This window comes from Tamandua tetradactyla, chromosome 2, assembly GCF_023851605.1.
Source record: "Tamandua tetradactyla isolate mTamTet1 chromosome 2, mTamTet1.pri, whole genome shotgun sequence".
Lineage (NCBI taxonomy): Eukaryota > Metazoa > Chordata > Mammalia > Pilosa > Myrmecophagidae > Tamandua > Tamandua tetradactyla.
Genome location: NC_135328.1, coordinates 65872556 through 65889286, shown reverse-complemented (window position 1 = coordinate 65889286; position 16731 = coordinate 65872556). Strand labels below are relative to the sequence as shown.

General features: G+C 36.0%; 1 pseudogene; it reads right to left on the bottom strand.

Annotated features, from left to right (window-relative positions):
* Window positions 1–14891: 14891 nt before the first annotated feature.
* Window positions 14892–15367, bottom strand: LOC143674386 (ubiquitin-conjugating enzyme E2 D3 pseudogene; annotated as a pseudogene).
* Window positions 15368–16731: the final 1364 nt, after the last annotated feature.

Sequence of the window (16731 nt, the reverse complement as noted above, 5' to 3'; positions counted from 1 at the left end):
AGATAGATTGGTAGAGTTAAATGAAGGGAAATTGGGGACGTATGGGGATTAATAAATAAGGGAGAAGAAAGAGCAGGGCTAACATATTTCTTTCTCCAGATATAGAGAAAGAAGAGGGCAGCTGAGGAGCATAGCAGAATGGCCAAGGAGTTATAAAGCTGGAATATCTAATATTTATTTTTAAATCACACAACATTGCAATATAGCCAGCAGATCTTCTCAAAAGCCTTAGGTAAATTCTGCTACTAATACAAAATCCTTGAGTGTCTTTTGAAAGATTTTGTTAGCTCATGTTACAAATAAAAATATTTTGGTTGATTTCCATGTTTTTGCTTATTCCAGAGACAAGAAATACCTTCAAATATAAAATAGGGAAAAAGCATCCACCAAAGGCAGATAGAAGCTGGTGGAAACAATAGACTGATATTCTTAATGAGTTTGAAGAAATTTTTAGGAAATGAATGGACATGCCAGTGGATTTTTAGTTAATCTTACCTAAGGGCTAAGTGTCAGAAAGTCAGGGGCCTTGTATATCATTTCTTGTAACTGTTTAGACTTTGTCCATTATAATACACCTTATGCAATGACATATGAAGGTAAAGATTCTTCTTTAATTCTCTCTAGGTATTAATCTATGTTCTTCAAAGGAGTAGTCCAAATTTGAAGACTTTGAACTGTCTGTGCTGTTTTGAGGTTTTTATGCACCCCCCAAAAGCCATGTTCTTCACCTAATTCAATCTTTTGGGGCTGTTCTAGTTTGCTAGCCGTCAGAATGCAATATCCCAGAACCAGAATGGCCTTTTGAAAACTCAATTATGATGCCAACTAGCTGGCAATACCTTGATGGGTTGGGGTAATGTTCTCCAGGAAACTGTATATGCTCTGAATCAGCATCTGCTGTATGGTGTTGTTTCTCCCACAGCCAGGATCCATGGGTCCAGGAACCAAGGGGTGGAAATGGGAGTGGTACCACTCACTATTATCCCTAGTGATCCACTAGGAAATTTTTGCTTCCTGTCCCTGGAACCCTGAAATCAGCTGATCTACAGGTTTTAGTTCCAAAAGGGAGAATGCTTCCACCAGAAAAAACAACAATGATTCCATTGAACTGGAATCTAAGACTGCCACCTAGTTACCTAATCCACTGGCTAGTCCATTTATTTCCTAAAAATTTCTTCAAACTCATTAAGAATATCAGTCTATTGTTTCCACCAGCTTCTGTCTGCCTTTGGTGGATGCTTTTTCCCTATTTTATATTTGAAAGTATTTCTTGTCTCTGGAATAAACAAAAACATGGAAATCAACCCAAATTTTTTTTATTTGTAACATGAGCTAACAAAATATTTCAAAACACTTTGGACTACTCATGCCTCTGGATCAACAAGCCAAGAAGGGGGTTACATTATTGTCTGGGGTGACTGACCCTGACTATTAGGGGGAAATAGGACTGCAACTACACAATGGAGGTAAAGAAGAGTGTTCTTGGAATATAGGAAATCCCCTAGGGTGTCTTTTAGTACTACCATGCTCTGTGATTAAAATCAATGGAAAACTGCAACAACCCAATCCAGGCGGGACTTCCAATGGCTCTAAAACTTCAGGAATGAAGGTTTGGGTCACCCCACAAGGCAAAGAACCATGGCCAGCTGACGTGCTTGCTGAGGGTAAAGGGAATTTGAAATGGTAGTGGAAGAAGGTAGTAATAAATATGAACGATGACCAAGTGATCAGCTACAGGAATGAGGACTGTAATGCTGTTTTGTTCATGTTATACTATTTAAGTTGTAAGATATCAAGTTTAAGAATGAATATTACCCAAGGACTTGTGCCCTATTCCAAGGAGATTTAATGTGTTTCCAGTTATATGCAGGACAGTTGAATATTGTTAGGTGAAAGAAAAAATGTGTTTTATTGTTTTTCATTTAGAAATTTGGTATGGTTTGAGGTGATATGTATAGCTGCCTAATTGACAAGGGGTGGACTGTCATGGTCAGGTTCATGTGTCAATTTGTCCAAGTAGTAGTACCTGTTTGTCTGGTTGGGCAAGTGCTGGCCTGTCTGCTGTGATGAGGACATTTCACAGAATTAAATCATGATCACATCACCTGCATCCACAGCTGATTCCATGTGTAATCAGCCAAGTGGCATGCTTTCTGCAATGAGTGATGCTTAATCTAATCACTGGAAGCCTTTTAAGGAGGATTCAGAAGAGATAGACACTCTTCCTACTTCAGCCAGCAAGCCTCTCCTGTGCAGTTCTTCCAGGCCCTCCATTGGAATTGTCAGCTTCACAGCCTGCCATGTGGATTTTGGACTCTGCATTCCCACAGTTACATGAGACACTTTTATAAATTTTATATTTGTGAGTGTTTCCTGTTGACTCTGTTTCTCTAGAGAACCCTAACTAATACAGGGGGCAACCAATTGTTTGGGTGGGATCTTTTAAATTAAGTTGTTTCCATGGAGATGTGACCCATCCAAATGTAGTTGGGATCTGTTGATTAGGTAGTTTCAATGGAGTTGTATCTCTGCCCATTCAAGGTGGGCCCTTAATCTGCTTACTAAAGTTCTTTAAGAGGGAACCATTCTGGAAAAGGCTCAGAGCTGATACAGACAGAGATATTTGGAGATGCAGAAAGAAAATGCCCCCGGGAAGTTGCTTGAAACCAGAAGCCAAAGGACCAGCAGATGCCAGCCACAAGCCTTTCCAGCTGAGACAGTTTGTGACTTAGAATGCCTTCTGCTACCCTTGAATGAAACACTCAGAATGGTACCATTCTCAATTCAATATGTAACAATGGTATAGAATTAACATGAACTCAGGTAAAACTGAGTATTTTATACTTTGCTTCAATCTCCCCTTTACAATAAAGGACCTTCTAATGACAGGTTGATATTGGCATGCCTGTAAGTCAACATAATGGTTTTGACCTAGATTATAAAAACTGTTTCAGAACTTGGACAAAGTAAAAGTCCTCTGCAAATAAAGGTATGGTGGAGAAAGTTAAAGAATAGGAGTTTTCTGATATGTTCCAAATTTTATAATTTAGAGTTAAAAATTTTAAAGACATGTCATAGAAATCTGATATCAGAAAGGACAGTATTAAATCAGAGCAGACACGGTTCAAAAGGCAAAGATAGAAGGAATAAACTGCCTGTGCAGAAAAAAAATATTTTATATCCCTGATCCCTCCCTCCATTTAGATGAATGTGCTTGATTGTGTTTCTTTTTATAATCACTGGGAAAACGCTTAAATATTTTATGTATTTTTGTAATTTTGGAGTTCATAAAATATATGTGAATGCTTCTCTCTAAGTCATGCTTAGCCTGAGACATGTTCTCACTCAAAATGTGAGTGTAAACTGATTTAACCATTTAACCATTTAAGCTAAACATATCTACTATGGTAAAGAAATTGCACTTTTAGTTATATATCCAAAAAGAATGAATGCACATATCCACTAAGAGACCTATATGCATGTTCATAACAGCTGCATTGATAATTGACAAAAGCTAAAACAATACATCAACATGGAACTGGAAATCACATATTCATACAATGGAATTATATACAGAAACAAAAACAAAAGCCATCAATTCAGAAAACATAGATAATTTTACATTTATAATAATAAATGAAGGAATGCAGACATAAAGTATGTGATAAATAACTCCATTTATATGATATTTAAGAAAGGCAAACCTAACTGATAACAGTAGAAGAAAGAAGGGTAGATAGCTTGGGGTGGCAGGAGGTTATTGACTGGGAAAGAGCCCTCTACCTTGTTGAGATTATTCCATATCTTAATCTACACAAACATATGTATACAAGTGTATGTACATGAGAAAATGCATGGAAAAGCATCCCAAAGATTTGTGTATAGATAGTTATCTTCACAATTATAGTTGCTATTTTGTCATGATTTTTATAAATAATGGCATAGTTTCCATTTTGTCCTAAATGCCAATGGTCTGACTGCCAGGAAATATTAATTTCTGTTGAACATAAAATGCTCAACAGTATCTTAAACAGTCTAATTATTTTTAATGCTCTATTATATATTTAAGATTAAATTTGAAACATTTTCTGAATTTGCATGTATAGTTAAATTGTCACCTTGTATTGCCAGTTTGTTAAACACACTGGCAACTTGGAAAGATTTTCTCAACTAAGTTATATTTGAGAGATATTTAGCAAATAATTTCTTTGACAAATGTATTTGTATCAGCTCAGGACAATTTGCTATTAAAAGCAAATTTCTATATTCCCCAGTTATAACATTTCAAATAACTAAAAATCTAATATTTAGAATTATACTTTAAGTATTTAAATCCATATCTATAACATGTTTACAGTTGCTTGATTTTTCCTCTTTCATCTTTTCATACTGTCAATACACAGTCTACATTATTTTTGCCAATCTTTAGGGCAGCATATTTTTAAAATCGCCAAGACAGTTATATTTTTCTTTTCTTGTTGTTTATGTATTAAGTGTTATGAAGAAAACTATTTTGTGTTCTGTATTTTATAAGCATATCTTGAAAAAACAAAGATATGAGGAACTAAAGATTCTCATAGAGAAAGTAAAGATCCATATAATTGATTAGAGAAGATTGTACATGATCTTTGAACCAATCCAACACTTGGTGACTATTATTGGATAGCTCTCTGAAATATATTGTCAGATCAGGTTTAACTGTAGGCACCTCAATTACAGGTTTATTACAGAATCCATGGCACATAGGCTTTTCCCGGCTTCTGCTTTATGCCTCATATAGTCATATTTTTTAAATAATTAAGTGAATTTTTATGGTCAGTTTTCAATTTTGCTTGCCATATTCCTAAAGCACTCCAGGGTTCTACAAAAAGCAGCTTGTAAATCACTGCATAAATGATCAAGCCCTTTTAGTCCAAATTAGCATTTTAACTGGTATGATTGCACCAGGGTCTAAAAACAATTGAGAAAGTCTGATGGCTTTATCAATAAATCAGTGACTTCAGAAACACCAGTATAACTCCAGTTGTGCATATTAATTGTGTGCAAGGTGCTAAGTAGTGTTTACATTGTAAATCATTCAAATTTTCAGTTAACTTTAAGCCATCATTATTATAAGTGCTAGAACTTCCAAAAAATATACTAACATATATCTAAATATATAGATTAAAACTACAAACACATAGAATACGAAAAGATAAAGAAACTTCCTTAAACATGCTTTTGTTTTAACTTGCATAGCTAGAGTTTAGTCTTTTAATATGATGTTAATCATATGTTAACATTTCCTTAGTAAACTGAGTATAAGTAGTTCCTTTTTTGTTCAAAGCCAGCACAAATACAGACACACACATTTAAACTAAAATCTTTTAGGAAAACACTATTTGACCAGTAAAACAATTAATTTAATAATCAGCTGTATTAAAAATAAAGTTCAGAGGTTGGAATGTGTTAGAATTTTAAGATTCACTTCATTACTGCAAAAATCAGCAGAAAAAGAGGGAAATATCTCCCCAAGATATTAGAATCCAAATGAAGGGTCAGAAAATGGCAAAATAAGAACTTTCTATATGTCAGAGTGGCCTTCAACTAACCTTCAGATATCCGTATTTTTAAAATATATTCTCTGTTCTTTTCCTGTTAAGCATTATTACTTAAATATTTCAAAGTAGACAGAAAAGGAATATGCTTTTTTCATTCATGAGACTTCTGTGTCTACTTTAAAAAGAAGATTTGAAGAAATATTAGCAAAGTGAAACTTTTAAAACAAATCCCCATGTTTTTCCTTACATTTAATTCACAGTTAATTATACAGCAATTTCCAATGTAATTGATAGGAAGCGATTATCCAACCAGAACTATAATTTGTATGGGATGTTGCTGTACAACATCTTTGGGGTAATTTTTGCAGTCTCCCAAATTCATGATGGGCATTTTCATCTTTGCCATTTTGAATTTATTGTTACTCCTGCCTGGAACATTCTTGTGTCCCCTATCTGTCCAATGATTTCTATTCCTGTATTTCTCTAAATGTGAATTCCCCTTTTGGTGAATTTTGGGTATCTCTTAGAACTCTGTTTATCCTTAGTTTTTAGAATGTTATTCTGCTCATTCAAACTAGGGTTTTCTTGTTTTTCTTCCTTCTTCTTCATCTCTTCTTCATCCCTTCCATCTCTTCCATCCATTACCCTTACTCACTTTTTCTCTTCTGATGACTCTGTAGTTAACCCCTCTTGGCCCATCAAAGCTCCTAGATGAGGACCTTGACTGATATTGGTGGTTGTATGCTCTCCTCACAGTTCTGGAGGGTAGCAGTCTGAAGTCGCATTGTCAGCAGGAACATGGTGCCTCTGAAGTTTCTAGGGAAACATCCTTCCCTGCCTCTTCCTCCTATCTGGTTGCACTAGGCTTTTATGGCCATGTGGTAGCATAATTCCCATCCCTGCCAGTCTTCACTTGGTTATCTTCCCTCTACATGTCTGTCTTTAAATGGAGTCATCACATGGCATTCTCTGCTCTCTGTGTGCCTGTGACCCTTCTCCTCTTCTCATATGGACACCACTCATGTTAAATTAGGGCCCACCCTAATTCATTATGAACCCATCTTAACTCAATTACATCTGCAAAGACCTGGTTGCCAGATAATGTCACATTGATAAGTGCTGAGGGTTAGGAGTTCAATGTATCGTTAGGCTGGATGCAACTGAACCCATAATACCCTTCTACAGATGAAATTTTCACCTCTCTTTGCCGATTGTACTGACATATGTCATTATATCTATTAACTGATTATATTGCTTTGTCTTTATTTGTGTTTTAGGTGTTATTTACTGTTTCTCTATGGTGGTTTGTAACTGTGTGTGCCCGAGAAAATCATGTTCTCGTGTGTGGACAAGAGCATTCTAGTGGATGTGGGCCCATTTCACGTAGGATCTTTTGGTGAAGTTACTTAAAGTGTGGCCCTCCTCATTCAGGGTGTGTTTTAATCCTCATACTGGAGTCCTTCATAAGAGAATGAAGCTCAGACAGAAACAGAAAACCAACAGAAACAAGAAACTGAAAGCAACAAAATTCAGAATAGAAGTGAGAGACCAGCAGATACCACCATGTGACAGAGGAATCCAAGACCCCTGCAGCTGAAGAAAGCATTACCTTAATGATGCCTTGATTTGGACCTTTTCATGGCCTCGAAACTTAAAGCTTGTATGCTAATGAATCCCCGTAGTTAAAGCCAATACATTTCATGGTATCTTCTCTGAGCATCTTAGTCAATTAGAACACATCCTAACATGAAAAATAAGTATAACCTTTCTTTTCCCCATCCTGCTTCACAAACACATGCTTTCCCTAATCCCCCCAATATGCTTCCAGTGTAGTTATATTGCAATTTTGATTAGCTCATTTTTCAGTGTTTATTTGTTATGACTATTAACAGTAATTCACAGCAAAGCCAAGCATGAGCACTGTATTTTTCTGTTCTATGTTTTGTATTCCTTCACGTGGGTAATTGCTTCTTTTTGGTATATTTACTTGCTAAGTTTTCTATGTACTTCTTAACACTCCACATCTGAACATTTCATAAGTAGTCTATACCTCCTCTCAAGATATTCAGAAACATTGATTATTCTCAAACATCCATCTTCATGAAGAACTAACTTTTGGACCTTTTTACATGCTCCAATCTGGACCTGTACTCTACTGTAAACTAGTGCAGAGTTGTCATCTTCGGATCTCTTTTCACCATCATGGTGGGAATTTCTTCCACTTCAATGGTGGGTTTTCTATTTTGTCCCCTCTGTCTTCCTCTTTATTGGTTCATTTCCTTTTTTTTTTTTTTTTTGCTAACGTATATAATCCTCAAACAGCTTTTTAAGAAATGGTTCACAAGAAGTAAATTTGCTTAAATACTGCCGATCTAAAAATCTCTTCATTCCATACTGACATAATTGATAAATTTAGATTCCCAATCCTAAATTTTTGGTTGTTACCAACCATCTCTTTCTATCTCACTACTCTTTCCTTCTTCCTCTCTCTGTTTCTTTAATATTCCCTTATTCTCCAATGTTCTAAAATTTTTTAATAACATTTTGTATGAATCTTCTTTTTATAGTTCTGCACATTTAATGAACACATTCGTTGTGGAATTGTTGATTTAAATCCTAAGAAATATTCTTAAATATTCCATTAATGAAATCCACTGTGCTCATATGGGTTACTTCCCCTGGAAACCCTTTTATTTCAATATTGCACATCCTGGACTAATCTTCTAATTTTATTTATTTCCCTTTTATTTTTCAACTCCCTTTCCCCCTTCTACTCTATGGAAGATTTTCTCAATTCATCTGTCCTCCTTTTGCCTTCTTCCACTATAATATTTTTAATTGCCAAAATATTTATTTCTAAATGTTACTTTTAAAGTGATACATTAGTCTTATTTTTGTTTTTTCATCTCATGGTGGAATTATTTTTTCCTATGTCTCTGAGAGTATCTATACACCAAATAGCATCTATTTCATAAAAAAAAAAAATTATCCAGATAGTTTACTTTGGTTACCAGTTTTCATGTAAAAAATTTTCTTTACAATATCTGGTAATGTTTGATTCCCCCTGATTAAGAGAGGGGATGTGGGGGGAAAAAAAAAAAAGCTGATTGAAAACCCTGAGCATGTCAAGTAAGGCTCTTTACTCTGAAATTTATTCTAAGTTGACCTATCTTGACTATTTGATATTTCCCACTTTTCCTATTTTAACATCATTTCTCTAAGACTGGTTATATTTTTGAAAGAAGTAATTGGTCAACTGACATGTCTACTGCCAAGAAATTTTCAAGTCCATAACCCTGGGCCTTTGGGTATAGACTCATTTTTGAATAGAATACTTAGGTTGCTATTAAGATGAAGCCAAAAAGAATCATGTTGGGCTATAATCTGATATGACTACAGTCCAAGCAAAGACAATTTTAATACAGAAGTAAAAGGAACAAGAAGAGAAAGAGATAAATTTCCATACAGGGGAAGCAGAGATTGATTGTCAGCGAGCCACCGCCAGAACAATACAGACCTCAGAGAAGGTACTACTCAATACCTTGTTATTGAACTTCTATTCTCCAAACTGTGAGCCAATAAATTCCTGTTATTTGAGCCAACCAGGTATTTTGTTGGAGAAGCTCTGACAAACTAAGACAAAGTCTACAAATTTCCTGCATGGAAGATGAAGGCCTTGCTGCTAGTGTCCTCAGAGCCATATTACTGATTTTTAATTGAGGTTCTTATTCTCCAATATACATATGTTCAGTTAGTTGTTGTGATTAGAATTCTACCTCATGGCATTCATCTTTATCTGGTCTCTTCCAGTTGAAGGTCTCTCCAGATACTAAGCTCCAGTCATTTGCCTCTGGTGCAGATGGCCAGTTCAGTTGCAGCAACTGCAGTAGTACACATTGATTTGGTGTCCTATCTTGATTTCCTTTTTATGCCCCCCCCATACAGTTGATGACTAATCTATACTATCTTTACACTGATTGAAAGGTTAAAGTTCTTGCCTCAATGAAGGTATACCTTCAGTGCAGTTGCAGTGTATTTTTGCAGAATAGTATGTATTCTGACTCAGCTCCAGAGCTATTTAACTCTCCTATGTTTGTCATAATGCAAGTCCTAAGAGACCTGAACTATATGATTTTTCTGCATATTGAACCCCTATATTTCTAGCATCATGCTACTCAGATCTGATGATCAAGGAATATTAAGATAATGGATGCCTTGATAAGACGCATTTACTCTAAAAGGGAGGTGACAAATCCTGAAAAGTTTCAGTGAACTCCCACACTGGTGAAGTTTTCAGGGAAGTTTTCAGTGTGGGGGCATGCTAACAATCCTTGCCAAATAAAGGAGAAGTTATTTTGCTTCCTAGCTCTATCACTAGGAAAGCAGCACAATATTCTATGAACTCCTTAGGTTTTTGAAACAATGCAATCATGCTTGGAAATATTGTTCTGATCCATTTATCAGGTGACATGTAAAGCTGCTGCATTTGTATAGTTTTAGAATAGAAAAGGGCTCAGCAGCAGGTCCAGGGTACTGTAAAAATAGATCCTCTGATTGTGCCATATTATCTAACATAGCCCATGTTATGGTGTCTGTAATAGAAAAGAATTCTGATTACAGTGTCTGGCAAATATAAATGAAAAAGTCACTTAAAGTTCAGTAACAGGGCCAGAAAATCTCTTTGTGGCAGAGATCTATACACCTTTGATAAACAATTCTTGGCATGCTCCTAGGCCCTAGCACAAGCCTTGCAGGTAGAACTGCAAATTATAAGCCAGATATTTTTGGACCTATCATAAGACTGAAGTGGGACCAGTCTTAAAGAAGAGGTCCAGTGGTCCCAAGCAAGCTGTACATGCAAATGGTCCAGAGATCAATGTCACCGATACCCCCTCCCACAGCTTCTACATATGGTCTGATGGAGGGTTGTGGTCCTACGACCAGCTGAAAAATTACTAAAAGAAAATAAGCTTGTTGCTTGAATAAATTGAGCTGGTATATTGGTACAAGGTAGAGTTGTGCACTACAGCCCCAGTCAAGGGTGACCCTAAAAGACAGTAATGATAGGAAGTTGTTCCAAATGGCAGAGTGTAAGCAGAAGTCTTGGTAATCCACTCTGGTAAGAGAAGCTTCTTAAGGTGAGAAGAATTGGAAATTCATAAGCAATGATGAAATGCTTAGCTAGTTAGTTAGGGTATGGGAATGAGTAAGATTAGATTATAAGGGATGATAGAGCTGCAGAAGAGTTATATAGATGGACTATATATATAAATATATATATATGAAATGGGTAAAGGTTTGTAGATCTACTTATATTAACAAACATTATACAGAATCCATTGTGGAGGAGGCATTAAAAACCAAAGGAAAGATAACTCAATCATTCACTGTGTGCCTACCTCTGACCTCAGCTACCTAGTGTTTGTTTAGTGGACACATGAATAGAGTTTCAGCGGCTGCATAGATGGTGGCTATGCAGGGATGCACAGTCATAGATTCTCTCACACAAATGCTATAATCGGCACAATTGCTTCTGAATGCCCAATATTCCCAACAGAGAATGATGCTGAGACCCAAATATGGTATGAACCCTCTTAGAATCCAACCAGCTGCTTGCTAATAAGTTGATCTTATTGGAACATTTCAATCCTGGAAAAGTCAAAGATCCAAACTAATCAGGATTGTTTACTGGCTTTTGGACTCCAGGCAACAACACAATCTGTAAGTTCACAGAGTGTCAAGTTCATTAATGTAAGATACCACATAAGATAATCTCAAAACAAAGACCCACTTTATGGCAAAGGAGATGATTTATCCATGACAATATGACATGGTGTCCATTTGTCCTGCCACAATACTTACCAGCAAGAAGCTGCTAGCTTAATAGAATGATGGGTTGGCCTCTTACTAATGCAACTGATGAGGCAGTTTAGAGAATACACCTTTTGAGAACAGGGCTCTGTCATTCAGCATGTAGCATGTTTAACCAACATTTTGGATTCAATGACAAGTTCTCAGTGGGAAACAAAAATATGGAAGTAGGAATGTTTCCACTCAGAGTCACACATGTTCACTCACTTGGGAGCTTTGTCCCATAACTTTAGAATGAGTGGGTCTAGAGGTTCTGGCTCCCAGGGGGATTTAGCTTTCACCAGGAACCTTAGAAAGAGATGCCTCTAATTGAAAGCCAGAGATACCAAATTTTGGATTATTTGTACCATTAGATGCACAGAACCATAAAGCATTGATTATACCGTCAGGGGAAATTGACCCTGAACATCACAAGAAGGTAGGAATATTGCTACATAATTGATGCAGGAAAGACTATTTGGTACACTGTGTACTCCTTTGTCCAGTCTTACCTCTAAATGGGGAAGAACAGCAACAGTGGCCTGATAAAGCCGTGTTAAAAAGGTACTCAGACTCTCAAGGTAAAGGTCTTGGTTATCCCAGCTTCAAAGATCCCAAACCCATCATAAATAAAAACAAACACTGAAAGGAATCTACAATAAGTGGTAAAGGATTAAGATGATGAGTTACAGTGTCAAAATCACCAAGGTCAGCAGGTGCTATCATTTATCCCACTAACTCTTCTTTTTGTGATTTTCCCTAGGAAAATTATCACAGAATCTTGAAAAAGTGGTATCTAGTGTGATGTAAGAAGTAAGAAGTAGGTGGATCTGAGCAGCTCAGAGGGTGCAATGTGGTGATTGTTATTTTGGTGCCACGTCAAAATCCTCTTTGTTGGGCTGGTGAACCTATCCCCCAGCTATTGTGATCTTGGCAGCTAACAGCCCAAAGCTTAAACCATTCCCAGAAAGGGACCCTTGTTGATGGGAGCTGCCTGCCCTGGGAGGTTGTGCACTGCCCTTCTCCTTCCCCCCATAGCCAGTGAATGGCTGATAAAGGATAACAAAGTTGGTGCACTTACTTCAATAGAGGATAACACTTTGGATCCATTTGTGCTATATCTTACCTAAGACCAAGGTTTTGCTGTGTTCTTTCAGTTTTCTATCCTTCTGTATTTCCTCAATAAATCAAGAGCATCTGACTTCTGACCCATTACAAGTTTTAACTTATTTTTAAATGCAAATTAACCAGTTCTCCTCATTCTAGTCCTTTACCATCCATACACATCTTCAAATGATGTCCTTTTTGCTTTTGAGAATTCTGCAGTACAAATCGGGTTGTTTCTTTGTTTTTTATCAGATAAGGATTTATGCATCTTCTTATTCAATCTGCTTTCTAGCTTCCAATATGTTATCCATTTTCTTGTTCTTACTCCCTTTATAAGACAATTCCTTAAAATATGTCTTAACATTTTATTAGAATTTCAAGAGGATACAAAAGTGGGTGTTTGTGTTTAGTTTGAAATTTTTACCCACTTATCTCTTTTAAACATAAATATAGTATTGAATTTTGCTGTGTATCTGTATTATGAATGTGAGTATGAATTCAAAGTTAATTTAGTCCAAGGAATATTTCACATGGAATTCAGTCCCCTCTTATGTTGAAAGCATCTATCAATTGATAGGCAGATAAAAATGGCTTTATTTGCCCTAATGAAGCCAACTACAGAATTTGGGTTAACAGGTTTTACATCCTCAGATATCAGATATTTTTGGGATCTATAGTTGCTCCTGAAGGATATCTTAGCAGCCAAATTGTAATTGTTTGTAAGCATTTTGCATGCATTTGTGTGCCACGTGACAAGTATAATTAAAGATTTTTACCTTCAGTTCCTGATTGTGGTAGGCAGAATGGCCCCTAAAATTCATGGAACCTGATTTACACATATTTCCTACCAGTTATTCAATTAAACAATTTAGTTGTTGATGTGAAGGGATTTTACAGATTTAATTAAGGTCCTAAATCAGCTCATCTTAAAATAGGGAGATTCTCTGTGTATATCTGACTTAATCACATGACCTCTTTAAATCTGTCTAAAGGTCAGATGCAGGGATGTTAGGTATTCAAAGTGTAGGAAGGATTTGATGTAACATGGCTGGTTTGACAGTGGTGGAACTCTTATGGCAAGAAATGAAGATTACCTTTATAAGCTATGAGCAGTCCCTGGCAGATATTTAGCAAAGAATCAAGGCTCTCCATCCTGCATCCACATGGAACTTAATTGCAAACAATTTTTTGCCCTAAAGCCTCCAGATTAGAACCCTACCTTACTGACACCTTGACTTCAGTCCTGTAATACACTAACAGGAAACCCAATCTCACCTTGCTGGGCCTCTAACCTATAGAAATGTGAACTAATAAATGAATGTTGATTTAAGCTGGTAAATTTATGGTAATTTGTTATAGAACAACAGAAAACTAATACACTGATATCCTGAAGTTTTACTATACTATTTCCATTGTGATTTTATTTGTGTTTATTCTTCTCATCTCATTACTCAATGTGAACTTTCTATCTGAAGGCCCATATCTTTCCTCGTTAAGGAAACTTAGTAGCTAGTATTTTGTAGATATTGGTTCTCCATTTGTTCCTCTACTTTCCAGTCTTGGAACTCATATATGTTACTCTTAATTTTTCCACAATAAAAATATCACCATCTTTTTCTTTATATTTATATATAAATCTGCAACTTTATTGGAGAAAAATAGATCAGTTACTAGCAGAGCTACTAGTTGATCATGTATCCATTGACAACTTGCATAATTTATTCAGTCCTATATTAAACAGTGTATTGGAAGATAGATCAATTAATAACCTATGCTTCTTAACAATTTAATGAAAATTACAAAATAAGTTTGAGACCCTATTTTAGAATACAAAGGGCTTTGACTAACAATTTCCATTCTCTATAGAACAAGAACAGGTCATTCTTTTATTGACATGCACAAAATACATCAAATTTTCTGTTCTGCTGATGCTATAAATTCGATATCAGTTCTCCAGTCATATCAGTTACGGGCATAAATTATATGTCCATAACTGTGGAAGGCTTAAACAAGAATGGATGCTGCTATAGAGGAATGCTGATTCCTTTGATGTGACAACTGAACATCCATCTTCGTCCTTCTTAGACGACTTCCTCAGCATGTTCGAGCAGTCTCATAACCAAGTTTGAGCAGTCTCAACCAAGACATTGGCTATATAATACACATGCTCTATTTTTTAAAAATCTGAATCTTGGGCAACTTTTCTCTTATAACTGCTTTACAGTTTTTAAAAGCAGATATTGCCCAAAGCTGGATGAACTTAAACCTCCTCAGATAAGCATGTGAATGAATGGAGGGAGGGGAACAAAAATACATTAAAAAATGAAGAGGTCTGATAGAGAAGCAGTCAGAAAAGAAATTTTAAAAAGAACAATAATTTAAAGTTTATTCCAGTCATAATGCAGGTCTTCTTGTTTTAAAGCAGCATGACAGTGCATACTTCTGAACCCATTCCTGAGATATTCTGTTATACTCATCTCTATTTGTTTTATAGATTTGTGAAATCTCTGGCATGAGATGCCCATCTGGGTTTGGATTACACAGCAATAAACAAATGGATAAAAGAACTTTAGAAATAGTTAAAGCAAGAGACCACTGTGACCTTAGAATATAGAGACAAATACTGTCTTTACTGTTAATATTTGGATGATAAATTCCTGTTGTAAATAGAACCTTAGATGGTTTGAAGGAGTAATCTGTAGAAAAATGAATTTCCAGAAAGAAAACACTGCCTTGATATGCACTTTCATTAGGTCCCAAAATTGTGCTTGCCAATGAAACCTATCATCTACAACTGGACCTGAAAAATATTGTGCTGGGAGGTCACAGGCCAAATCAGTAAGTTCCATATTAATCTGTTCCAGCACCATGGTCTGTGCTTTTCATCTGGCTCCACACTCTATTGATGTGCACTGAAAAGCAAAGCTCTTGATTATCAGGACGGCCCAGAAAGATTGTATCTTTGTCTCACACTGGTTCTGGCAGACACAGGCTCATAGGACCCAAGGCCTTCTTTACACTGTGGCCTAGACCACCTTGCTGTATGGCAGCTGGTGCCTCCCAGCCCTAAGTGGCTCACACATACCACATAGCACAGGATGTCTCTTTATGTTTTTATGCTGAAATAATGATCCGATTTTTTTTATTAGGAAAGTTTTGGATTTGCAGAACAGTCATGCATAAAATACAAGACTCCCATACACCATCCCATCACCATGTTGCATTGGTACAGAATATTTGTAACAATAGCTGACACCACATTTTCATAATTGTGCTATTAATTAAAGTCCATGGTTTAAGTTAGGGTCACAGTGTAGCATAGTTCCATGGATTTTTTTTTTTAATTATTTTGTTACCATATATACAATCTAATATTTTCCTTTGTAGACATATTCTGATATGTATTCCATTGATGTTAATTACATTCGCAATGTTGTGCTACCATCACCGCCATCCATTATCAGAACTTTTCTATCATTCCAAATAGGAAAGTATTTTAAGCCTTAAAGTCTATTCCCTATCCATATGGAATAAATATTCCATATTTATGTATCCGTTCATCCATTGATAGGCACTTGGTTTGCTTCCATATTTTGACAATTGTGAATAATGTCATATGAATATCAGTGTACAAATATCTGTTTAAGTCCCTGCTTACAATTCTTTTGGATATTTAGTAGTGGGATTGCTGGATCATATGGGAGTGTTACTTAGCTTCCTGAGGAACTGCCAAACTGTCCTCCACAGCACCTGAACCATTTTATTTTGCTACCAGCAATGAATGAGCGTTCCTATTTCTCTATATCCTAACACTTGCTATTTTCTGTTTCTTAAATGGTAGGCATTCTGATGGGTGTGAAATGGTATCTCATGGTTTTGATTTGCATTTCTGTGATGGTTAATGATGAGCATCTTTTCATGTGCCTTCTAGTCATTTGCATGTCTTCTTTGGAGAGATCGTTGTTCAATTTTTTGCCCAATTTAAAATTGGTTGGCCTGTGTGTTTTGTTGTTGTTGTTGTTATTTAGTGGAAGGATTTCTTTATATAATCTGATCAGAAATGTGCTTTCTAAATATTTTCTCCCATTTTATAAGTTGTCATGTGTGCAGCGAGAATCCTTTTAGATTTACAAATGGAGATCTAGTTTCTCAACACCATTTGTTGAAAAGATTATTATTTACCAATTAAGTGGTATATGCCACCTTGTCAAAAGTCTGTTTGCCATAAATATGA